Source organism: Apus apus, chromosome 3, assembly GCF_020740795.1.
Source record: "Apus apus isolate bApuApu2 chromosome 3, bApuApu2.pri.cur, whole genome shotgun sequence".
NCBI lineage: Eukaryota > Metazoa > Chordata > Aves > Apodiformes > Apodidae > Apus > Apus apus.
Genome location: NC_067284.1, coordinates 11,029,799 through 11,056,444, shown reverse-complemented (window position 1 = coordinate 11,056,444; position 26,646 = coordinate 11,029,799). Strand labels below are relative to the sequence as shown.

The 26,646-nt window shown below is 42.8% G+C and overlaps 1 protein-coding gene across 3 annotated transcripts in view; it reads right to left on the bottom strand.

Moving 5' to 3' along the window:
* BACH2 (BTB domain and CNC homolog 2) overlaps positions 1 to 26,646 on the bottom strand; it is a 185,980-nt gene that overhangs the window by 109,496 nt on the left and 49,838 nt on the right. The window contains exons 1-2 of one of the 3 annotated variants that reach the window (XM_051616292.1): positions 15,313 to 15,323; positions 15,114 to 15,199 (exon numbers count right to left, since the gene is read on the bottom strand). The exons of the other annotated variants lie outside the window; for them this stretch is intronic. The gene's annotated coding sequence lies outside the window, so the exon portion shown is untranslated. Of the gene's footprint in view, positions 1 to 15,113; positions 15,200 to 15,312; positions 15,324 to 26,646 lie in introns of those variants that run through there. 3 annotated transcript variants of the gene reach the window in all.

Here is a 26,646-nt window from a genome sequence, read left to right as displayed (position 1 = left end):
CTAATTCACTCAAACACACTAGGATCTGAAAACATGAGGGAAGTGTCAAGATGTCATTGAGCTTGTTCTGCAGAAAGGAGTGCTTTATAGTTTCGGGGAGAAATAGACAAGGGAACTATTTAATGAGAGGGTGGCATATTGAAGCATGGATCCCTAAGTAATTATTAGGTACCCTCTTTAAGTGAAAACTTTTCCAAGCAAAAAAATCAGTTTATATGAAAAACTACAAGTTAATTGCTGCCATTTTTGGGTGGATAAGAACTGTCACATACGTTAGCATCTCCATTACCATGAAGGATTTTACTCCTTTAAGCAACTCACAAAGACCTTCACATAAAACAGCATGTGGGAAGCAAGGAACTAACAGAAGGAGACACCAAAGAAATGTTTGTGTTCGTAACTAGAATGCTAATGAAAAATGTTTCAGGAATCCATACAAATGGGAGAGAACTGCCACGAGAAGTCAAAGCTAAGGCAACAGGTTCATTTTGGTCTCTCAGGAGCACGGGTAATTGTATGGTTTTATAGGTGCTGTGATTAGGATACATAATATTGTCCAAATAACCTCTTTATGATGGTAGCCCCAAATATTTTCCTATTAAAAAAGTTCAATATTCAATGAGTAGATCACGTAATTCAGAACCTTTTAACTCTGATGTGCAGTTTTCTTTACAAAATTTTTATAAAGCTTCAAGTAGGACACACAGCACCTTAAAGTAAACAAAACAGAACAGGAGAAAACTAGTCATGCTCCAAACAAATAGAAGCATAAAAGCAGTAATTAAGCATTTAATTATTTTTATCCCCCATCTCTCTCTTCACAGTATCAAGTCTCTCTCAGTAGTCACCCAATTTTGGGATTCACTGATATCATACCAATCACGGCAGTATTTCAGCTAAAAAGGCACAGTCAAACATACTTAAATTTTCTTTCTGCTTGTACCCATCCTGATGGGCTTCCTGGGGAGGGAAGGTTTGGGACAGGGCTTGCCCTAGTTCCCATGGACTGCAGACCAGTCCTAAGTGACAAAGGCACAACTGAATTGCACTGATAGTTGAGGCTACATGCCATAGAAATCACCTCACACCCTCCTATTCAATGCAGAAATAGCACCCAATTGACTTTGAAACATATTCAAGAATTTTCAATTGTGTTCTTGTATTTTCTTTCCAGCTTTCCTATTTTCTCTTCAAACCTCCACATGCCTCAGACTACGGCATACTATAAATACGGAAACATTTCCCAGCACCACACTTACTGCTCAACCTCTCCCTCGAATCCATGGACACAATACCCTTCACACAGGGGTGCATGGGGAAGGACAGGGCAGAGGGGTTTCTCCCACTGGAAAGGAGAAAATACATCTTTCTAACTGGTATTGCTGTTTCTAACAGTTTGTTCTCATGGTAGTCCTACTGGAATTTGCCTTGCCAGAGACCAAATAGAAGGCCAGGACTTGCAAGGCTTGGCAACACCTAATGATAGTCACTGACACAATGAGCTAAGCATTTCTATCTGCTGACTCAGGTGAAGAAGACAGCACTGATGTCCTGACTGTAAACTACATTTGCAATGCACATTTGGCTGCCTCACCTGAATTACCCCTGCTTTATCCACCCCCGGGAAGCTCTGGCCCAGCAGCCCACGCTCCTGAGCAGCTGGTGGCAGCAGCCATCTGAAACCAGTACAGCAGGCTGGCTCCCTGGGCAGGGGCTGTCACCCTGCACTCACCCAGCATGTAGCTCAGCCTCTGGGCATCACTGCAACATAAATGATGATAAAAGAAATGCCAAAGAAGGGCAAATACTCAGCCCTGGAATGACAGCGTGATTTACAGCAAAAGCTTTGTGGCCCAGAGCTCAAAATAGAAATTTATGTGACAAAACCTTCATGATGTGAAAGTCTGCATCAAAAAAAAATCAAGCTGCACTGCTTGGCATCTCCATTTCATATCCCTGCAAAGTCCAAATAGCTCAAATACAAGCCTGTAATGTCCTTCTCTGAGTAAAAGCTATTTTAAACTAATTTTGGCAGCTGCCAAGAGTTGTAACCAGGATGCCAGCTGTATGGTTTCTTGCCTGCTTTTCCTGGCTCCAACTGGCCAGCAGCAGAGGGGGGACACCCGTGTCCTCTGCTGGAGCTGTGATGCCCCCCCCTTCCTTTAGACAGAGCGTGCTGGGTTCCTGCAGCAAGGAGAGCCTGCCTTTGCTGCTCCAAGGACAAATAAAGAATATCACCAATAAAAATCAGAACCTTCAAAGTTTCAAAAGTTCCCTTTCCATAAAACAAGCCTTAGACAGAGAATTCCCAATAATGAGCTGCAAAGTCCTTTTTTATAGGCATTCACTTGAGATGACCCACATAAGTCATCCACTTGGCCATTTAACACTTCCAAACTTAGGGCAGTATAAAAGCTTTTACAACCACATATTATGTCACTTTTTTATTTTGTTGCTTTATCTGTAAAAAAGCCTAGTGTGTTTTTTAAATTTTTCAGCAAAAATTAACAACTCCACATAAATACGTAATTTGTGACAGGTATTCATGAATATCTGACCATCTAATATTTGCTGATCTTAATAAATTCTGTGCTCCTCTTCATGTTTGTGACCAGCCTCCCCTGGAACATCTGAGCATGTTTCAGCTTTCCAAACACCAGCCAAACCAGAACTGTGGCTGGAGCACAGGTTGCCATTTAGCTAAGATTCCTTTCCCTGGGTTTCCAGGCAGCACAAAGCTCCCATTCCAGTTTCCTACCTGAGAAGGCACGATGGACAGGCAAGATTAAACCTCATGATCACACTGTGCAGGCTACAATGCATTGAACTACATATAATAAAAATAAATAAAAATAAGGAGAGATCAGCACTAAGCAAATTCCACTTTTACAATGGACAGTGCAGGAACATGTAGATACACAGAGGGATTAGTGTACCGCATCCATTAGATGGAGGAAGCAGGACAGATCAAATTAGGAAATTTGGGAAGCAAAACCAGGAATGTCTGACATGGGGATGGCACTTCAGAGAGAGGGGAGGGAAATTTTTTTGCACAACCATGGCAAAGTCTGCAGGGAGAGGAACGTGCAGACGAAGCAGCGGGGGTGGGAAGGGATGCTGTTCAAATGGCATTGCCGGCAGAGCATGAGGTCAGCCAAAGGAGGTCATGTCATTCCTGTAGAAAACCCTGTTTGAATTGTCCTACTGGGCAAGAACTTCCATCCTCACAGAGAGTGCAATGCTCAGGCTTGGTCAGCCTAAGCAACCCAGGACGCAGGCTATGGGAAAATAAATCCCAGGAAGCAAAGCAGCTCCTGACAAACTGGACACAGATCGAGTTCAGCTGCTGAAACACATAATCAGAGTGACATAATATTAGAGCATATTTTTATGCTTACTAAGACAACAACAAACCAAAGCCTGAAGCTGTATTTTGGGCATACTAGCTCCAACTATCTTTAGACAGGAAAAGTGAGTGCGTACAGATGTTCCAGCAGGCATAGAGAGCAGAAAGCTGGAAAAAGCGCTTCCTCGCTTCCAAGCCTTGTAAAAAAATGCCTGTTGTAAATAAGGGTGGGAATAATACACCAGACAATGCTAAATCAAAATAAAATTTAAAAAAGCAGGCAAGAAGCCAGCAGTTGGTCAGGGACTGGTGAAGTTTAAAGGCTTTGCTTTAAACACCTTACCCAGCTTTGCTTCTCCCAGTGGATGTTTTCAGGTGTTACCCCTCCTGCGGTCCCCTCCTACATTTTACTCCTCCTGCCAGCTCTTTCATCCAGCTTTCTAACTATCTCACTTTCACAGATGCTCTCTTGGAATCATGATAGAAGCTATAAATTCAAGTCTACACATCTGTAACAAAAATAGTTTTTCTAAAAGCTATTCTTCTTCCCTATCAATAGTGACACAAATGATATAGAGTGGCTGGCAATTCAGGGGTCTTGCTGCAGCTTTACACACTGACAGCGAGCAACGCGGCCTCACAAGGGAAACAGCTATAATGCAACTTTAAAAAAAAAATGTATACATGGAGCTGTTATTCTTGGAATAATTTCTATTTGTGAAGAACTAAAAAATACATCACAGAATCACAGAATATTAGGGGTTGGAAGGGACCTCCGAAGATCATTGAGTCCAACCCCTCTGCCAGGGCAGAACCAAAAAAAACCCAAAAAAACCCAACTAGGGCAGATCGCTCAGAAAGGCATCCAGGCAGGTCTTGAAAGTCTCCAGAGAAGGAGACTCCACAATCTCTCTGGGCAGCCTGTTCCACTGCTCTGTAGCCCTCACAGTAAAGAAGTTCTTCCTCATGTTGTGGTGGAACTTCCTGTGCTCAAGTTTGAATCCATTACCCCTCGTCCTACCACAGGGCACAAGTGAAAAGAGCTTGTCCCTGCTTTCTTGCTGCCCAGCCCTTATGTATTTATAGACATTAATTAGATCCCCACACAGTCTTCTCCCCTCTAAACTGAAAAGCCCTCCAAAAAAAAAAACCTTGGAGTCCTTCAGTGTGAGGAGAGATCTAACTTACCATGATCACTGCTCAACCTGCAGTTAGTTAGAAAGACGAGGGCAGTAAGCCCATGAAGTAGAGTTCACGTTTCCCTTGAAAAAAAACCCTATATAAATAGGACATAGAAGTTTAGGCTGCTTCCATGTTAGGTTATGACTGAGCCCTGCTTCTAGCCAAAAAACCCTAACATGGTGTGTTGAAAAGTTGAGTCAAACCTCAGGCAGAGCAGGCCGTGCAGCTGGGGGGTTTTCTGCCACAGGGATGAACATCACTGCTGCAGCCCACCAATAAGGGCTCCAGGCACAGCAAGGAGGGACCCTGCACACATCTAGATGTGTTTTTCCTTGCTTCCCACTGGATATAAGGAAATCCTTAGTGCCATGACCAAAGCAAGCAACACTTGCAAGGGCTCTAGAGGTGACCTGAGCATACTAATGGTACAAAAGACCCTGTTCATCTCACAACTTCCTTTCTTACTCCCAAGCCAACAGCAAAGCAGAAACTCCACAGCTTGTGCTCTTGGCATGATGCAGAAACAACTGCTCCAGAAAGGAGTACTTGTACAAGACAACTGCGATTTGTGTGGAGGCACATCTTAGGGGTCAGCTTGATTTGCCTTTATGGCAAATAAATTAACCATGGGCAACCATCGGGTTAATACTGGCACAGCAAATTCCAGGCATGAAGACATGGGAGAAAGAGCACAGTTTTGGGTGATGGAGACAAGCCACCAGCTTGCTGGCAGCAGAGTGATGGGAGAATCAGATAAAGGGAAATGATAACGCACCAACAGGAGCGAAGAGAGATAACAAAGAGATTGATTTAAAAAAGAAAAAAAAAGCCAAAGGAGGGAAGCTTGGCAGACAGGGACAGTGCTTGTAGGGGGAGTCCTAGACAGTATATTTAAAACAAGGGCAGGGAAGCAGGAGCAGAGTTTAGCACTGGACCTGGAAGGGTCTGGTCCACCCTGATAAGCATCTCTTCCTCCAGGAGAGCCCAGGAGCTTTCCTAAGCTCCTCTCCTGTACATCCACTCAGCATAACAGAACTCTACTTCCAATGGGTCTGCAGTGCCACTGCTACCCCAGCGTGACAGCCTGCAGCTTCCCAACACATTAAAGTGATGTCTGTAATTCTGGTGTTGAAATGGGATTTACCAGAAGTTAAGATTTTCATGTTTAGCCACTGTTTTTATTGAAATTCGTACACACAGAGAGAGCTTAGAGTCAGAGAGGGAAAAATAGCGGCTGAATTAAACGTTCAAATTCTTTCAACTAAATTTGTTAGGTTCATCATAATTTTTGACAGAATAATCTTTCCATGGTGAATAATTTCCACTGGAAAAAAATAGGAGACTAACAAATTGCTGGCTATATATTGTGCCTTAAATAATAAAGCAATTAATGGTATTTTAGCAGGAACACATTCTTCTCTCCAGAAATAAAATCCCTATTTCATCTGAGCTAAATTGCTTGGTCAGCTTCAAATGAGTGCAATATAAATCTCCTTCTCATACTGCTTCTGTTATCTATGATAAAGGGAAGAGACGGAAGGTAATCCTGTGTTCTGTATTCACTGACACATCATTTTCATGCTACACTACACTGTAATTTATTTCTAATGGGATAAACCTCTCGTAGTCTCCCTGCATTGTTCAGCCACACACACATCCCCAAAGGGTACCGAGACTGCAGGACTGGCAGGTGCAACATCCAGGGACCACACTCGGTGGAATTAGGATGTCTGCTGCACATCTCATCGGTGCTACAGCTGTGAAAATAAACAGCTAGACAGTATCATTAAGGCATGCTTTTATTCCTTCCCACCCACAGCCTTCTGGAAGCAAGGCAGTCAAAGAGGATGACACTTTTCAGTAATTCTTGTAATTGTCAACTCAACTTTTAGTTTTGCATCTAACTGGTTTGAGACAATAAAGAAAAAAGACATGTGGGAACCAGGAGAGATTAAAGGAGGTGGAAGGCAACTGAAACTGAGAACTCCTTACAGTTTTAGCCGTAACAGAGATATTGCTTCATGTAAAGGAAAATATCTTTAAAGGTCTTTTGCTGTCCTGATCAAGAGAAACATAATAAGTAAATGAACGTATCAAAATCAAGCTGGGGCTCTGAAGTGCTACAGTATTATCTTTGTTTACAAACAACATTTTAATAGGATTTAAGAGAAGAAGATTATTATATAACCCATGGCTTTAGGTCTATAAAAGCTGTCCTCAAATTAAAGAAGTCTGAGAAACTGAGGAAATCATTTATTCTGGATGTAATCCTGAGAGATGGCTAGGTGCAAACAGAAAGCTACCTCTGATGAGGTAGAAGAGACTAATAGAAACATAGAAATTAATGTCTTTTTAGAAAACATTCACTTTTATTTGTCAAAATATGCAAGACTACCACAAAATACTTAAACTGTTGCCAGTTAATAAACAATATCAAGCACCACAATTTAGACATAAGAATTTGAGTACTACTACATCTTTCACCTCCACCTCTCTACTGCAGCAGATCACTATACTCACATACGGAGTGCACCTTATAAAGCAATCTCAAATATTAGATAATTAGCTGACTACTACTTATCTAGCTACCCACTGAGCAATGGCCCCATCACTCCAGTTTACAGCACAGCAGTTTACAACAGGATTAATCTCATCTGATTCAGATGCAAGGTAGAACCTTGCAGCCAAGACAGTCATCTCTCCAGACTTCCTTTGCTGTCAATGCAAAGTGACAGTCCCTTCAAGGGCACGTGTCCAGGTACCCATCTTCAAGGAGGTGAATGAACTCCTTTGCTGCCTGCAGAAGGGACTGGGAGCTCTGCTATGACCACCTCAACTTGGACAAACCTCCACTCTAGGGATGCTGGCAGCCAGAGATCTGCCCCTGGTCTACTGGGCCAAGGTTGCTGGCAGCAGCGTTTCAGCAGCTTTGCCATCTGCAGCTGGACCGAGGTCCTCAGTGTGCCCCAAGCCCCTGGGAAGCATGGTGACTGCAGAGACAAGTCTGCAGAGAAAGGGCAGAAGAAATCCAAGACTGAGGACTGACAGTGGGGTTGCAGTTGCTCTACATTGTTTCTTGCTGCTTCTATGAATTTGCCCTGTTAGCTCTGGTTTACCAATGCTTCAAAAATTTGACAAAATACCCCAAAGGCTAACTCCTGCTGAACTTCATTCCTGCTGCCACGACCAATTTGTATTATGACTTTGTTCTAGGGATGTATCTGCAACCACTTTTGCAAAGAGCCCAAATGACTGGATTCAGCCTAGCTAGGCACACAGGGCTGCTCACGTCCATGCCAGGATGAGAGGGGGAAGCAAAGCAGTCTCAAAAGGTTGGCTACCAGTTTATCAGGGTTTCCAGCTGAGATCCTGCAAGCAAAGCTCCCTGCAGAAACCCCAGGCAGCCCAACCAGATGTGCCTGTGGCTCCATACAGCGCTGGCAGGGAAAGCCCTCAGGCATCTGGAGTTGCCCTCCAGCAAGCCCCCAGCTCCCACAAGGGGCCTCTGCTACATCCCTACCTACCTATGGAGTTTGAGGCCAACCTATATTCTGATGTCTGCTGATTTCGAAATTTCAAATGCAGCCAGTCTTGTGTTCATTTAAGGCTCTTCTCATCCAAAACTCCTTCTTAAATGCAATCCAGATGAGCTCCTTGGTGTGGATATCACACACAGCGGCTGCCCTCCCTGTCTGAAGCCTCATTTAGCAGACTTTTTTCAAAAGGGAGCAAAATAATTTTAGATAAACTGCCTTTCACTGTGGTTGGAAAGGGGCTCCTTAATCATACTCCCAAGCTCAGACACTGATTTTTTAGTATCTCTGGCAAGGAAAGGCAGCAAAACTCACAGCACCAACAATGCAGGAAAATGCTGTGCTTTTACTTAGATGCTTGTAATGCTTATGGGTTCTTGCAGGGAAAAATGCATGACCTGGATCTTGGCTGGCAAACTGATGACTGTACTTGGTCATCCAGTGGTTTTGGACATGAAGGATGGTGTTATGTGAAGTGCAAGAGCCTGCTGCACCTACTCCCACAGCTCATCCCCTCTGCAAGGGGGCTTTGCTGCACAGAAGAGGGCAGGCAGGAAGCAAACCCTCAAAAGAGATGCTCAGTCATGGGCTTCTCATTACCAGGAGCTGCAGTTATCAGACAAGGCTCTGGGCTAGTGGGGAAGGTTGTTGTAAATGGTAATAAATGCCCTTGAAGCATGTGCAAGTAAAACAGCAAGACTGAATCCTGGGGGAAGATGCTGGAATTCCCATTGGGAACAATTCCATGGCACAGAGGTTGGGTTTGGACACTGGAGGTGTCTCCTCAGGCACGGGACTGGGATCTTCTCACCCCAACCTTTTAAAGCTAGGCTGGATGAGAAATAACAGGAGGCTGGCAGGGAGAGCATGAGCAGATGATCAGATAAGCCTTTTCTGCCTTAAATTTCTAACTCACTGAAAAATCAGCTTCTCATCCAACATGCTGATGACACTGCCACTAGGAATAAAAATTATGGCTTCTTGAACCCAAGTGCAGATGTCAAAAAAGGAGCAGCAGGGACGAGATAGTGAAATTGGCCTAGCAAGAGGCATGCAAACCGCTTCAGCTCTGATGCACAAGAAGGTGCTGAGCTGCAGTGATAAAAGCAAGGAGAATGAACAGGGTCTGATAACTGTTCTGTGAAAGCAGAGTTTGCATAAAGAAACAAAAGTTATAAAGAACATACGAGTGAAGTGCTATTTGTACAATGAAGAAAGGATAAAAAAAAGAGGGTGAAAGGTTATTTTTGTCACCACCTTCTACAAAGTGGTCTAAAACTCAATAACCTAAACATTTTTTACCTGTAGCAACTGTTGTAATGTGAATTACCAAACTAAAAAAATGCACAACTATATTCAGTCAAACATGCAAGCACCTGCAAATAAGGAAGGCAAGGGCTAGTGTTCACCTCTGAAGACAATCTGTAGCTACAATTACATCATCTGAGGTCACTTCTAAATAAACCTACAAGCAACCTCTTTACTCCCACCGCAGTGTGTGAAACAAGTGCTTCTCTCCTATGTCCACAGCAACTTGCTTCACCTACTAGCTCCTGTAGATGGTTGTAAAACCAGAGAAAGCAGTGTATTGTCCACTGTTCCTAATTAAAATCCCATAGTCTGGTGGTCAGAGAGCTCTGGAGAACTGGCGAGGTCATGTTATTTGCTTGAGGTCAGACAGAAAAAGCACACTAGATCAGAGATGACAGATCTTTTGGCTCATACATGCAACGCAGCACTCTGCAGCCAGGGCCAGAAAAACAGTAACTGGGAAGCTCTGGTTCCTCTCAGAAACCTAACCTTAAGTAGTCTAAATTAATAAAGGAGGCAACACCACATAAGTGAACCCCCACTCTCAAATGAACTAGGAGTAACTTTTTCCCCCAAAGCCTTCTTGCACTCGCAGATGTTGCTCGGGAAGCCAACGTGGCCCCACCATCTGTGCCCATCTTTAGCTGCTCTCTGCAGTTTTTCTGTATCATGAGGTGCCAGTAAGCGTTCACACCCCAAGTAGTATCTGGTCTGACCATTTGCATGTTCCTCCAAATGCTCAAGAGCCCATCTGCTCGGACAGGCTTGCTGGCTTCACTCTCAGCACATGACCCAAGTGTTTCCATCACTTAGCCTGGAGAACTTGGGGGACACACCGGTGACAAAGCGACAGAACTTTGCATTTGTGACAAATTCACTCCGTCTGTCATGTAGTATTTTCCCCAGGTATTTACTTCTGGAGGCATGAGTCGTCTGTGCCTTTGGTGAGTTTCCAGCACTCACATCCACATGTTAAAACAGAAATAACATCTGAGGGGAAGACTCCTAGTTTGGACTTTACATTTTTATTTTCAATGACTAATTTTGTTTAAGTTGGTAAACGCAGCTGCTGCCTTGCCAGTTGGTGACATTTCCTTTTGGACTTCCCCACTGGTTGGTGTGTTTCTGCCAAGACATGTAAATTGACTCATTCCTTGTATTCCTTTGCCTTTTTATAGAACACTTCAGTTGGGATTTGCTGAAGATCTCCTGAGATTTGTTTTTCGAAGTAATTATTAGCCCTGCAAGGCTAGACAGTTTTTACTTACATGTTTTCTGAATTGTCACTTAAGCATCTCATACTTAGGATGCTGGACCTAACTGACATAATACTTCACTATTTATATCTATCTGTACTTTTTCTCATAGCAACTTTGTCATGTCAACATCTTTTTTTTTTTTGCAATTATTATAAATACATACTTGAAAAGCATAGATTTATCTCCTGAAAAAGGTAATAAAAATATCCTCTTCCACTCCCCCAGAAGAACCCCAAACAAGTGCATTAGACTGGCAGAGAACCCACCTCAAATGAGGGAGTGGGAGAGGCTATCAAAAAATGTGGGTATTCTTTTATCACCTGAATTGAAAGGGCCAAGTTGAAGCTATGAGAGAAGAAAGGAGAATTCTCTGGTTGTTTTTTGTTTTGTTTTGTTTTGGTTTTTTGTGATTAGTTTGGTTTAGTGTTTTGTTTGTTTTGGGGTTTTTTGGTGTTTTGTTTTGTGTTTTTTTTAATGACTGTACCACTGAAAGGAACAGAACTTCTCTGCAACTGTTGCAATCACATCACCTTTCTAGGATACTTGAACTAGAATGCAGTTTCCTCATCAGATTTTTTTTTTTTTTATATTCCCATATTTCTTGAAGAACTCAGTAACTTCTCATTCAATCACTTTCCAGCAATCACTGGTCTCTACCTTCCACTTCTCTAAATTTTGTTTTTTAGAGAGTTTTTCACATCTGCCTTTTTGTTGTGAGACATCATCTCTAATTTGGCATTTTCAGTTCTTTGAAAAAGTCACGTCGCACTGCTTCTCCCATCGTCGTCCTTCTTCTCCTGTCACTAAAGAGTTTTCACTTGTTAGTGGTAGTGGCACCTTACCTGCTGAGCTGATGCAGACAGCAGGGAAGGGGAAAGCTTTTTCAGCAATGAGATCAGCTTCCTGGGGCAGGCTACCTGCTTTATTTCTTATGGGGCCCTTTACTCTTGTTCTGAAACTAACTTCAGAGCTGCTTTTGCTTGAAGCATGAAAGCATCCACTGTTGGCTTTGGTATTTCCATCTTTGGAAAGACCATTACATGGACTTGCTTAGGTGAAAACTGGTTACATTTTTGCAGTCTATGCCTTGTTCACTTCGTAGAAAAAAAAAACCCAAAAGAAACACCTCTCTCTACTTAACCTTTCTTATTTTCTTCTCTGTCCTGTCACAGAAAAATAACAATCACTTTTACTGCACATGGAGATCTGCATTGTCTTCACTTCAATACAATCAGACCACAACAATTCTACCAACTGCTCTGGGGACATCTTTACACTATGCCCATGAGTTTCAAGAGCAGGAGAAGCTCTGCCAGGCTCCGTGTTATTGCTTTGGAGACATAAGATGATGCTTGGTCCTTGATCCCTCCATTCTGTCAAAAGTTCCTACTCCTGAGAATTAGTTTCCCCATTAGCAAGCAGATGTTGACTTGAATAATTTGGTCCAAATTTGCTGACAGCTCTTATCATAGTAGTTGTCTGTTGGTAACACTGTGTAATTGTCATTTAAAGTACTGTGTTTGAAATCTAGTTCTGAGCAATCGGCTGCTAATTGGTTCCCAGTCTATGAGCTATTTTTCTGCCTTGGAAGCCATAATTAATGCTACTCCCCCAAGTTATAATCAACCTGCTTCATGAATATATTATGTCCTGGCTCAAACCAGGACAAACAGCTTTGTCTTCTTAGATTGCTCTTCATCAATTCCTTGTCATAGACATTTTCCTTAATCAAAGTATTTTCCTTAATGTATTCGTCCATCTCCTTCACCTGCACTTCTTTTGTTGCTGCAGCCTTTCTTCCAGTGTTCCAGAAGCTTACTTTCAGTGGTTGTGGTTTTTTTTCCCCAAACTTTCCCTGCAAAACTTCTCTGAGGTTTCTCTGGCTCACATTTTTCACCAAATCAGGTCATATCATTTCACCCAAGACAGAATCTGTTACTTACCTGGCATGTGATTTGCTGGAACAGCTATCTTGCCATCTTCCTCTAATCTGCCTCTTTTCCAAGGACAGATTTTTGCCTGTAGCTGAACCTCCAACACAGTGTCACATCATTGGTTTTCCAATTTAAACTATGTCATTTGGCCAGTTCAGTTTGGGTCATGAGACACTACAACCTCACCCTCAGCCAGTCTGGTTGCAACCTTGATTTGGTCGTTGGATTAGGTGGTGCCCAGGTATCACCAACTGCTAAGGGAACACAGTTTTCCTGTTACCTACATTCTACTTGATAAAGATGCTACAAGATTAAAAGATTGCAGACTACTCACATTTTACAGTAACAGCAGCCATTTCAATACCTGGCTTAAAAAAGAAACCACATCTTATATATCTCAGAAGCAGCTGCATTCTGTCTCCAGAGCTGCTGTGAATTGTTCATACCTTCATCAGCATGACACTTTGCATGCCTCCCTCTCTTGTCCCCAGCACTCTAACACATTAGTAGTTATCAGCACCCAAATCTTATACAGGTTCACATTAGGACTCCCTAAAAACATTGAAATACAGAAGCTTAACACCTACCAGAGCCGGCAGAAATTTATTTTTTTTTGGCTTACTGAGCTAGCTCATCTTCTTCTATACTTATGGTGCTGTGTGGTTCAGCAGATGGAGAACGAAAAGGAAGGTCCCTTTTGCCAACAATTTATACTAATTCACGTGAGATATGTTATCTACATTCAGGCCCCACGTGACAAAGTCATTCTGGACCTGGCAGCAGCTAAGCTGTAACGGAACAGCAGACTTTGCACTCAGATGGCCAAGCCACAGACCTGAAATACTAACATTTAAAAGTCACGGTTCAAGAGAGAGCCAAAATGAGCCAGCAGTGTTGAACAGCAGCTCAACACTGCAAAAAGCCCAGACCTTCAGGGAGACAGGCTTCACAGAGTGGGAAAATCTAACCCAAAGAATCAGCACCCTGGACTTGCTAACTTACTTCTTCAGAGCAAAACTATGGTGGGATGCCTATCAACCAAACAAGAGATGCAGAAGTTAGACCAAATCAGGATTGCATGAGCTGCTCTATAAATCTACAGGATGGTAAATGGATTAGGTCAGTGCACTATCTGCACTGGTAGTCTGATCCTTGGTACCTGGTGGATCAGTGAACAGGACAGAGCTGGGGTAGGGAGGGCGGGAAAAGGAAAGTACAGTTCAGTGTTAAAAGAGAGTTTTCTGGTTAAAAAAATGAGACAAAAAATGCTGTTATGTTAGATACTCAGAAATCAGGGTCAGCCTTTTAGTTTTGCCAGATCAAGACAGAATACACAAATGTGGAAGACAAAGAAGCGGCTTCAGTTCTGAAGAACATAAAAAACAGAGACAACTTAATATTTACTGATAACCAAATCTCTAGTGTAAATACAGACTAAGGAAGTGTAGACAATGTATAGCTTGCCTTAAAAAAAGGCCAAACCATCCTCATTTCACCTCTTCATGTTAACACGCTGTAACAAACAAAGAGTCGTGTAAAGGCTAAAGCAAACAACAAGGGACCAGTGTCATGTTAAAAACCTTCTTGTATAACCTCAAGCAACTTCATTGTGCCTCAGCTTACACACATGTAAAAGCTGTGTAATATTGCAATAGGTGACTGTAGGATGGGTTTCATTAAAATCTGGCAGTTGAAGTACTGTTCAGTGTAAAACTCGGACAAAATTGATGTAATTCTGCCATTTCTGGTTATCTGAGACATCATTTCTCCCTAGAAAACACAGCTTTGTTCCAAAGTGTGAAGAGCATTAAAAAGTGACCTCTGTTTCTTAAACTGGGACTCTTGAATCTAACTGTTGAAATCCAGACTTTAAAATTCCATGAGCAACTCCTCTGGACTTTCTGAAACATGGCAGAGCATGACACTGCAGAGTTACTCTCCATTGAGAAAGAGCGACCAGCAAGCAGACACAAGACACAGCTGGTACCTCTCTGCACTAACTCCCCACCAAGTTTCCATGAGAAAACTTCCAATGTACTCTTTTTCTAGTGAAGAGCAGGTATCCGAGTAAATATAGGTGTCACAAAAATATGTAGCTATTAGGTCTCACATGAAGAAAAGAGGAAGTTGAAGGAAGACTGAAATAACTATTTCAGATTTGCAAGAGAACAGCTAGCTTCTGTTGCCCCAAGCAGTTACGATACTGCTTCATTTGCTTTGATTGTGAATTTTAATTTTGTGACACCCATCCTTCTTTGCTTGGCCTCATAATGGCTAGACAACAAACCCATGCATGACTGTGCTGCAGTTTTGTTTTTACCTCTCGACAACGAGCCCTCTTTGATGGAGCATGTTTTAATACTATCTGTACTCCCAGATAAGCTGGGCTGCTGCAACGCTCCATCAAGATTTGGTTTATTGTCAGCTTTTGATTTTATTGCTTGTGAAAAAGCTGTAATCGCAGACAAGGAAAGGCAAGAACTGAAGCATCAGCCCAAACAGAAATGGGTCCCCAATCCCTCTTGCCAAAAGCATGCACTTGAGATACCTGGGAAGCTTGGAGAGCACACACCGTCACCTCCTCCTTAGATTAACTCCTCTGCTTTTGCAACTCTTTGCCTTCCATTTTAGTGCCTGCAGGGCAGACAGGAGAAGAAACACTTGGAGGATGAATGCCAAGGGAAGACTTCCTTGCAGAACATTTTTGTTTCTTTCTTCATTAGCAGGTGGGCGACAGCCATACATACCGACGTGGGTGAGCGCATGGGGGTTTCATGGAAGACAGAGCACCAACGTTCATTCCCAGGAGGCTCAGTCTCACGTATGTGACTCCCACGTTCACACTGCAATCACAGCTCCACCAGCTACAATCTTGTTGAAGCCTCTGCTTTCACGATACTGCTTAAAGATATCATAAATGCCCACAACATGTCTCATTATCCCAAGGCCTCTGACAGCAGACTCAAATTCAGGATCCTTTACGGTAACAGAGAGCTTGACCGACAGCTTTACCACTAATACCATCCACCAAAAAAGTTCTATTCATTATGTGTTTTAAAAATATTTTAATTAGTCTGGTATTTTAGCCTGATTACCTATTCCTTACCAACTTCATAAAACAACACTAAAGAAGACCAGTGATGCAGGAGCTTTTGATGTTAGCAACTTGCTTGCAGGACCCAAATCTAAGAGACAGCATCACTGCATCAAGAAATGTCACATCAAGGTTTCCAGTAGCTTCAACATTTCCCTTTTCATTAGTAAAAAAAAAGGTGGAGAAAGGAGGAAAGTGTTTCTGCTCCACTTATTTGACAAATACAAGAAACTGCGTATAGAAGAGATCATCTGGCACAACCTCTGAATCTTGCTGAAACACACCAAGTGAGAGCAACTCCGGTAACTAGAATTTGCTTCTATGGTTTAGGCAAATGGCTAAAACCCACAAAAGCGTGTGGATACCTGGGCTGAATGCTTCTCAATAACGAGTACGTGCACGCAAGTATATACACCAGTAAATAGCAGGTTTCAGAATTCAGCATGTATCTATCTACACTAGCCTTTCAACAGATTAACTCCATATGACAACTAAACTACAAGACTCAGCCTGGAAGCACTTCCCTCCCCCCTCCACCAAAACCATAGTCAGAAATGCTCTGAAGGAGATTAGGGAGATGATTTTGCAAAGCACAAAGCACTGACCTAAATGTGTTCCCGTGTAAGTAGGTGGAGGTTCTAAATTTTACTGAAATGGCAACATTCAGTCCAGCCTTTTGTGTTTTTCAAGATCTGCATAAGCTTTTAAACTCTCTCGTTTCACTTAAAGCAGGTTTCACCATTTCTAGAAATGTTTTCTGCCCTTAGCCTACTTTGCTATAAACACACTGACAAACTGTGCTTACACATAGGATGCTAAATCTAGGGAAATGAAAGGTTTGGTGCTTCACCTGCTAGCTCTCAAACAGCACCAGTTGCAGATGATGCTCTGGCCTGTGCCAGTGTTTGGTAGAGGTGCTGCAGCATACAGGAGGGAAGGCTGCTTCATCAAACAAAGTGCTCTGTAAGCCTTTACACTAGGGCAAGGACATCCCAAAATATAGGCCAGCCACATTTCTTATTTTCATCCATGCAACACTGTTAAATCAATGGGATTCGCATGGATTAGCAAAGGACAAAATTAGCCTGTTTTAGCAACAGTAATATGACATTAAGTTTATAACCCACCTCACACTCCCAAGACTAATTACTTCCCAACTCAATGCATTGGAAGACTCTTTCTGCCTAACAAGAGTCATGTCAGATGAACATAAACAAGGTTGTTGGGTTTTTTTTCATCTTTTAGGCATATTTTAAAGCTGAAAGAATTAATCACTTCATTTTCTTTAAAGCGTGAAAAATTAGCACAGGCTGCTACACCACTTGGTTAGAGAAACCAGACTTGGAGGCTGCTGCCAGCTCACTGAGTCCTGAGGTATGACATCACAGCTGGCCATGATGTCATTCTTTTGGGGAGATGGAGCTCTCTTACACATAGTGAGGTTTCTGCTGCCCCCCAACTGCTCCTGACACTCTCACATGTGAATAACAGCACCTCTCTGGGAACATACAGATAAAACGTCACTGAGGTTTTGAAATGATAACCAGAAAACGAGCTGTGGTATTAGTTCTGCTAAACTTTATAAAAGCTTGAATTTTAGTTTTTATTAGTCTCTGCAAGGCTGAATTTCCCAGAATGACGTAATTGGTGTCTCAAAAATAATCTGAAAATGGTTTTGTTGTTCACACACCAAAGCTCTACTTCCATCCCCCCCTCTGAGTTACACATAAAATAGCTAATCTGAGGGCAACTCACATGTTGGCTTTAAAAGGACACAAATATAAAATGTGCTGAAGGATACCTGGGATGATGCAGAGAAACCTGCTTCACACGTGTCAGGGACAAAACCACCTTGGTATCACATAAGAAATCACCAGCCACCAGCTGCCCATCTGCACGCTGCTCCTGGTGCACGGCTGCAGCAAGTCAACTCAGCCCAGCTTAGCCTACAGCTAAAGCGGGTTACTCCATTTTTAGCTGCTGACAAATGAAGGGGTTATTTGCTTTTAATGCAGTGAAGATTACCAAGGGCAACAAGTTATTAACACAGAGCCCATGTAGACACCCGTTCAACAGCCACCCCTCCAAATACTTGGCCTTCAGTGCAACTGCAGTCATGGTGTGGATCCACACATGGCTTAGTGGTCCCAGAGTGGGCAACTCCAACAGCACCCTGAGCTGAATCCCCTGCCTGTCCTACATCAAGACTGATGATTTTCAAAGCATTTTCCTCCAGAAGGCAGTTTATTCTGACCATTTTATTTCAAGCTACTTGCACCATCCTTGCTCACATTCTCAGTAAATGCAGGGCTGGTTCCCAGCCTCCATCCTAGGGGCTGCATCTCAGTGGGGTTGCAGGCATGTGCTACAGTTTAAGTACTTTGGGACTGCTCAGAGTGAAATGCATAAAATGCTAATGTATTACTAGACTCCTACAATATTTTTAAATAGCATCTCTCGTATATGAAACTATTCTACAAGCAAGTCAATGTTCTATGACACCAAAGATTTTTATTTTATAAGTTTAAATATCACAGAAAAGTAGGTGTTGATAGGATCCACCAGCAGCACAAACAAAATGTATTAATCCAGCCTAGAAATGAAGTTATCTCTTTACTTTGGGGAAACAAAGGCAAAACAACAGAAAACCTCCACAATACTTAGAAGCTTAAAAGTATCAAAGAACAAGCAATTGCAACAAATATTTCAAGGCACATTTGGGCATGCCTTTCTTCAGGCAGCCCAGTCAAAAGCACTACTTCTCCTCCCCTTCTCCTTGACAGACTGTCTGACTGGGCCCAAAGCCACACTACCAAGCTGTGATCCTGGCAAAACCCACAAGGTAAATAAGGTTGGGCAAAAAGTGCAACTGGATGGGAGGCATGCAAATGCTGAAGGATGAGATGCTGGCAACTTAGCAAGCAGCACAAACTGCTCAGAAACAACGCTCTGGTGCAACGCCAAGAGTGCTCTGAAGGTAAATGCCACCTACATAGCCAGGGCTGTACCCATCTCAAGCCAGGGCCTTCGTGCATTTAAAAGGTTAAATGCTTCAAATTTCCCGGGCAAATCCCAATTCTATTAATTTTTCCTCAAGCTACTAAAAAACCCCCAAACAACCAACAAACCCTCAATTATCCAATTAACATTTAGTGAATTTTGTTTTATTCTGTGCACTACCATGGCATGAAGATGGAAGAAAGTGCTACCATGGTCTTTTGCCAGACAGGATGCACTTCATCGGTACCAAACCACCTACATGTGTGTTTTGCTAGAGCAACTGATTCCCTCAGAGCTAAAAAACACCAAGGAGATGCCAAGTCACATCATTTGGGCATTTTCTTCTGTTTTAGCATTGTGTAGGGGAACCATCTGCGTGAGACCAAATCAATAATCAAAGCCAGCCACAGCCAGATGACAAATCTCTCTGCTTCTGGAGGTTTACATGTCAAATTACCGATGCTATTGAGACTCTGGTTCCCTTTTAACTTCAGATCAAAGCTAACATAGCTGGAAAGACAATGTTTTCCACCCTCCAGCTTCCCCCCCTCCCCACTGCTCTGAAATCATCTGTCTCTAAGCCAGAAGCCTAAATGGAGTGTAGGGCAAGTTCAAAACAGAGAAGGTTGATGGGAGTCTACTGCCAATTCCGCTCTGCAGTCACAGCTTGCTCCCACGGCTCCATTAGCTGCCTGCAATCAAGGGCAGCCGACTCAAGTCCTGCTTGCTGTCCAGGTTTAATAGGTTCAGCTAGTTAATGAGCAATGGCTAGGTTGCATTCCAAGACTTCACATCATTCACAAAGCAATTAAGTGTACACTTCTTGGTCTCCTCCAGGAGCCTGAGAGGAGTGCCTCGTTCTACACAGAGGACAAATGCAAGCTGCAATTTTCAAAACTTAACAGTGCGACACAGTGGGGATCTGTCAGAATATTCACCTTCTCTAAGTATCAAGCTGAAGATGTCGCTCCTTTTTCACGAGGAAGGGCTCCCTTACCTGTGCACCCCTGGATAGTCTGCTTTTGCCAGATGAAACCGAGAGCTGTAAGCCACTGGGAAGTATCTCAGTGAGATGCTGACAAATCAGAATAGGGAGCTGTTGTGTTAACCAAGCAAAAGATACTTAATTTGAAAATGCCTGCAAAGGCAGGATTATTTTCTACGTCTATACTTTTTACACATTCCCAGCAGAGGACTGCAAAGCACCTTGCGAAACACAGAACACTTATCCCCAGATTTATGAATCTTAGAAGCTAAGTGACTTGAGCCCTCAGGCATCCCTAACAAAACTGGGACCCTGTCTGCAAAGGATGAGGTGACCTCCAAGCTGAGAGAAAAGCAAGCATTTTCTTTTTCACTTGCACATGCCCATTCACCCTCCATGCTCTTGCACAACTTTACTGCTGTTAATGTAGGTACCATTACTGCTCCAAAGCACCTTCTCAAATGTTTGTATCTTTTCAAGCTCTCCCCCTTCCCAGACAAAGATTCTGCTGTTTTGGGGTAGTAACTTCTCCAGCAGTGCAAAGCCTCAAGTCGTTGATTCACAGAGGCACCAAAGCTGGATCCTCAACATGCTCTGAAAGGACAACTCCCTACATGTGCATGTTGCCTTTCCAGGCTGTGCAGCTGAACCCCAGGGAGAAAGGAGTCCTGCTGACATGGATCTGTTTTTTCTTTCAGCCTGTCTTCATAGGAGAGATGCTCCAAAATCACAGAATCCTCAGGTTTGGAAAAGACTGATCATCTTTGTGGGCCTCCTCTGGACTTGCTCCAAGAGCTCCATGTCTTTCATGTGCTAGGGACCACAGAACTGGACACAGTACTCCAGGTGGGGTCTCATGAGAGTGAAGTAGAGGGGAAGAGTCACCTCCTTCAACCTCCTGGCCAAGCTTCTTTTGATCAGTCCAGGACACGGTTGGCTTTCTGGGCTGCAGGCACACATTGCCAGCTCATGTTTAGCTTCTCATCAACCAGCACCCCCATGTCCTTCTCCTCAGGGATGTTCTCTTGGACAAACAGATCCTTTGAATTTTTAAGAACCAGATTATCCAATCACTAAACCACTAGTGATTCAGTTCCTGAGTGAAGACACACAGTACAATCCACTATCAAAACCAGAAATTAATTTAAGGAGGAAAAAAAAAAACAAACCCAAACCCTTCATTCAGTTACCAAAAAGCTCATCACCAAACTTGAAAAAAGACTTACACGACACCCCAGACTGGTTGTTTTACTATAAATGCAAAACCTTGGTATGGAAAGGAAGCAGAGCTGAAGGGTTATATAAGTTTTTTTTCTTCTATTATTCTCCATTTCCTTTGCACATGCCAGTCAAAACTATAAAATACTTGTGGGAGAAACGCAGAAGGCACGGTTTTACATTCCAGAAGATCTGTTTCCATGTGCTGCATACAAGCCAGGCGACCACCCGGGGAAGCTGGGCAAACACGGTGTGGCCCACCAGTGCTGCAGTCACACACAAGCAGCCCTTCTCCATCAATGCTTTGCCCTGCGTTTGCTCTAAGAAGTAACCACCAAGCCTTACAAGCAGTTGAGCCTGCAGCAGGATCACCTCTATGCCTGTTCTGAAACAATACTAAGACAAGTAGCCCTGCATTTTCTCCTCTTGAGAAGCTGTGCCACTGATGCAGTGCATTTCATATATAAATATAATAGTTTGAATACACCATCCACAAAAAAGGAAAATAAAAAGTAGATCATCTGCATACAGGAACTTGTGATACTAACACTTCTTTACTTTGCAAACCACTTTTCCATCCCCTATATCCCTTTGCCCTTCATCATTACACTTTTGCCCTAGTTTTATTGAGGAAAGGAGGGAAAAAGTGGGTCATCTGTAGTCTTGGAAAAGGGTATGACCAGCTATTTCCTATCCTTGGAGCCCACAGTTATGTTATTTTCTTTTCACACGTTGATCACAGAAAGGTTTGGTAACTGTTTCAGAGCCACTAAAAACGAATCAGTCCCTTGGAGGCCAAGCTGGTTGAGAAACTTTGCTGGCTGGAGCAACAGAAGTAGGCATGACTTGCCCTTAACAAAGCAGAAAGCAGTTGTTTTAAGTTAACTGGGTAAAGGGCAGTAAAACTTGGCCAAGTATTTATTTATTGGACTGGAGTGCCTGCAGCAAGAGGAGGGTGAGATGTGTGTAACATTTCTGTAATCACAACCTTGGAAAGTAGGTAAGTGAACTTTGGTTTCACTGCTCGAATAGGATAGCACAGAAAACCTGTCACATGCAATGCAGAAATGTTGGTTTATAGAAGAGATGTTCTGATGGGGCACAGGGAAAAAACAACAACAAACAACCAAACAACCAACAAAAGGTCTTTAGAGCTTTCCCAAGACGATACCTTTTCTGCATCTGTTGGCCACTGCTTTCTGCCAGTTCAAGACAGTCAACAGCACAAGGAGGTAACAAATTGCTTGCGAGACTTTTTTGCTTTGCAGGAATGATGCTTCATTTAAGCAGTGAGGAATGCTGACTGTCACTGAAGTGTACTCTCTGATCTCTCCAGCAGGAACACCAACTAAATTTAACAAAAGTAACATGTATTAAGGGAGCTTGACCTAGTCTGCACTCAAATTGACACTTAACAGTGTTACCACTGAACAACAATTCAGTACATACTAAGATGTGGTCCCACCAACTCTGATCAAAAGTCTCATCTGGCTCTCAGTCATGTCCTCCCACTCTGCCCAAGGGCAACATAAGGAGTGGGCAATGAAAGACCTCAGCTCTGAATTCACATCAGCTCTGACAAACATGACTGACTTTCAGATCATGGCAGGGCAGAAACACAGGGAGGTCTTCCACCAGGGATGGAACCACCCGGGGATGGCTGCTGAGGCTTGCTAGATGTGTGGAAGGAAGCAAAAAACAAAAATGAAGAGGAAAAAACAGATGACCTTGCAGTGCTTAGATGGAGTTGGCAGGCAACAGTTAACACTGAGGAATCTTACAATTCTGTTTATATTCTTTCACCACAAGCAGGTGTTGGGAAGCCCAGGATGGGAGGGGCGTGAAGATAAAAAAAGAAAGAGGAACCACTTTGTTTGACGTGCGTGATCTATTCAGATGAATCTTTTTTACTGACAGCCTCTGTTCCTGGAATCAGCATGGTCACCCAAGTGTCACTCCCAGCCTCACCAGTGAAAAGACCTCAAATGTTTAGGTTATGTTACCTGTTTGTGGTGGAAGATGGCATGGTTTTCATAGGAGTTCTGGGGGAATTAAGTAATTTTTAACAGAGACCCCAGGCTATTTCAAATTTAGATTAGTTTTGCTGGGTTTTGGTTTTTGTTTGGGTTTTTGGTTTTGTTTGTGGTTTTTGTTGTTTTTTGTTGTTTTCATATAGTTTCAGTCATGTGCTGTCATGTTTACAAGGATGGATCTCCATTGACATCCATCTCATTTCTTCCCTTGATCACTTGCATACAACCATGCATAAAATTTTTACAGACAGATTTTGTACAGAGAAATGCTTTGACCTGCAGATTTTCCTCCACCCACTGCTGCTCCTTGTCCAGCACCACAGCAACCTTGCTCTCTCCTTTCTTCTGCAGCTCTTTGTTGCTGAATGTCAGGGTCATCGGTGCCACCAGCTGACATGATTAGTGTGGCTGACATTACACCAGTGCTCTAAAGGAAGCAGGCAGAGGGCAAGAGAGAAAAAAAAGCAACACCCAAAACAAAACCCGCAGCCATTTTAGGCAGAAGGAGTCAGGCTCAAATAGACATTAGCAACCTCACTCCTTCCAATTAAAGAGAAGGTCCTTGTACCTCAGCAGATGTCTGTGGCATGTCAATGCTCTCCTGTGCTCATAAACCCAGTACACTTCTGCTTGCCCCAACATGTAACTTGGAGGTGTGCTCCAGCTCTCAGAGATCAAGGATGGGGGGGGGGGGGGGCAGGGAGAAACCAAATGGTTAAAAAACCCAACAAAATAAAACCCAGGATCAGACAGGAGATAAGCCCTGACCTGTGATTCAGCAGATTTAAATGCTCAAGAATACAACAGCCTGTGCACTACTGAAAGACAGCAGTAGTCCATTACACGTATTGATTTGCAGCACTTTGTCAGCTCTAACGATGTTACCTCATTAAAAGAGATAAATGCCCTACTGTTCTACCAAAAGCATCTGCTCCTTCCTCCTTCTTGCCTGTTTTCCAGCAGGGCCCTCAGCACTAGCACAGCAAAATCAAATCAAAATCCAATGCTAAACTTGCTCACAACTGGCTTGCTAAGGTTGCTTTTTTCATTATTCTTCTCTTCATTTATTTATTTATTTTCAAAAAGTGTGGCTATTCTGTGTTTCCTAACACGTATCTCTCGGCAAAATGGGCACATCAAAGAAAAGCGAAGCCCTGTGAATCACCATGGTCCTCCTGCTGGCAAATGACTTCTCAGAAAATAAACTCCTGTCTATCTTGGATAATTCATTAGCAGTTGGGTTAAACAACATGGGTTGCAACTTTGACCCCAATGGGTGAAGAGACAGGTGAGGCAGTGATAATGACTTCTGTCCATTAAGGTCCAACAATGTCTTGCCAGATACAACACATCGGTTTTGTTCTGACAGATTCCTTGTTACACACAAAAGTAGCAGTTTACCATAAATGAATGTTTTATGCATAATTCCTCTGTGTATAGGTTCTCCAAAGTACACATTAATAAAGTCTATTAAACTCTCTATTTAGCAGAATTACCAATGTGCCTTTGGGGAAATTATTACAATGAAGCTGTACCGGTATTTAAATTTCAGCTGTTTAACAATATTTTCCTAATCACCAATCCAGGTATCTATGTTAGATTGCAGTCAGACTTCTTCTAGAGCAGCACAAGCCCATCTATGAGCCACTTATGGAAATTCATTTAAAAAATAACTATTTCAACATGGCGTGTTTCTCATAATTAGCATCAGACAGCTACTGTGCTAAAATAGGAACTCCCTCTTGATGCTCCTCACCAAGAAGAGCACTCCTCAGTGAAACCTGGTTATAGAAACCATTAAGCATTTGCAGCCATGCGGCTATATCAATGTATCAGTATCTGCAAGATATCAGCCTACTTAAGGCAAATTTGGCCAACCAAGGTCCCTTTCATTACAAATGCCTTTTCTGCAAGAAAGGACCTGTCCTTGTGTGGGAATGCATGATCTCATAGATAAGAATGGACCAAAAGCTGCTCAAACTCAATGTATGTCCAGGCCCCTCCTCTGCTCCAGCTACTGAACTCCCTGAACAGAGTGCAAAGCAACAATGAAGTAGTTACTAACAACTGTTGGTTGTGCCCCTCAGACCATTCTCCCTTGAAATACTGCACACTACAGCTAACAGCTAGCTACTCTCTATATGTGGCTGCTTTCATGGCAATGAGTCTTCAACTTAATCCCCAATTTATAAACATGTGCCCACACCTCCTATGCTAAGAACGGATGTTTTAACAACACGAAGAGTCTCATGTTTCTCAGAGGAGAGGAAGCAAACTTAGCAATCGTGCTAGAAATGACAGGATTCAGCTTCCTGGGGTAGAGGAGACCCAGATCCTAACAATTCTCATCTCTTCCATGTCCTTCAATAAATCACTGTGTTCCTGCCTCCATCTCTCATCACAAGGGTGATATTTCATCCTCTTCCAGATACGCAGACGTGCTCAGGTTCTGTCTATGGGGCAGTCAGACTCTCCAGGAAAGAAAACGGAGCAAGTGCCTAAACAGATGTCTTGTCCTTGCCACAACACCACACCAACAATTTTACGACTTCAATACCAGTTCAATTCTCAGTCAACTTCAATGGCAAAAATAATACTAATGCATTGAAAACCAGTGGGCACAGAAATGGAATATAAGTAATAAACAGGAGCTGCCCAACTGGGCTTCACATCAAATGAATACACAGAATTTAGGCCATCATACAACTGCATGCTTTGATATACCAGAATTCAAAGTTTACGTCCAAGTACAGAAAAAGGAGGACTAAAGTCATCATTGGAAGCTGGTATGTATAGTAAAGGCTCCTCTCACAAGTATGAATCAAATACTGTCTGCACTTTTTGGCTCTAAAGTAAATTCAGTGCCCTCTGGCAGGCTTACACAATGAAGTTATTTCCATCATGACCAAAAGTAATTCAGAGAACAAACCTTGGAAAAAAAGCACAGCAAATGGGTGGATGTATTTTAGCCATACACTAATACCCTATAAATCAACAGACTGAAGTGCTTCCTTTCTCCAGTTACAAACCCTGAGCCAAATCACCTCCGTTTTACAAACGCAACCTTATTGACTTTGCTCGAGTTACACATACACCAGAGCAGATCCTGTCCTTGTGTACAATGGGAGACCAAATCTCCCATAAATAAGAATCAACCTGTTCATCTGAATTGAAATGGGATGAGTAACACCCCTTTCACCTTTAAAAGGAGGCATAAACCTAAGAGACAGAAGGGAAAACACTGATTTCAATTCTTCAGTTTGCCTCTCTATTAGGAAAGGCTCTTGTATGCTTAGAAAGGACATGCTTTCATGCATTTAAGGTTACCTTATCCCACTACAGATCAGAAGTCCAATTATTTCAGATGTTGGCTTAGAAAAGTCTCCAGTACTTCACTATCCATTAAAAAAACATTTCTTCCAACCACTTTGATGGGGTGGCAGATCAAGGCTGAAGCTCTACTGCAGCCTGAAGCCATCAGTCCCTTTTCTTGTCAGTTGCTCCTTTGCCTCAACCTAGTTTCATGAGCTCGAGGTGAGATGGTTCTGTTGAGTTATGCAAAAATCCAATCATGTCTTAGCTTAGTTGGCTGTTGGCTGGACTCACCCCATCAAGCAGCTCATGGTGTGGCCTCATATGCACCAAAGCCAGTGCAAGAGGGAAGGGAAGTCCTGGCTAAGGACACAGTGGGGAGAGAAAGAGGACTGGCTTAGGCTGCCAGGAAATCTGCAGTGCCTGACGCCTACCAGAA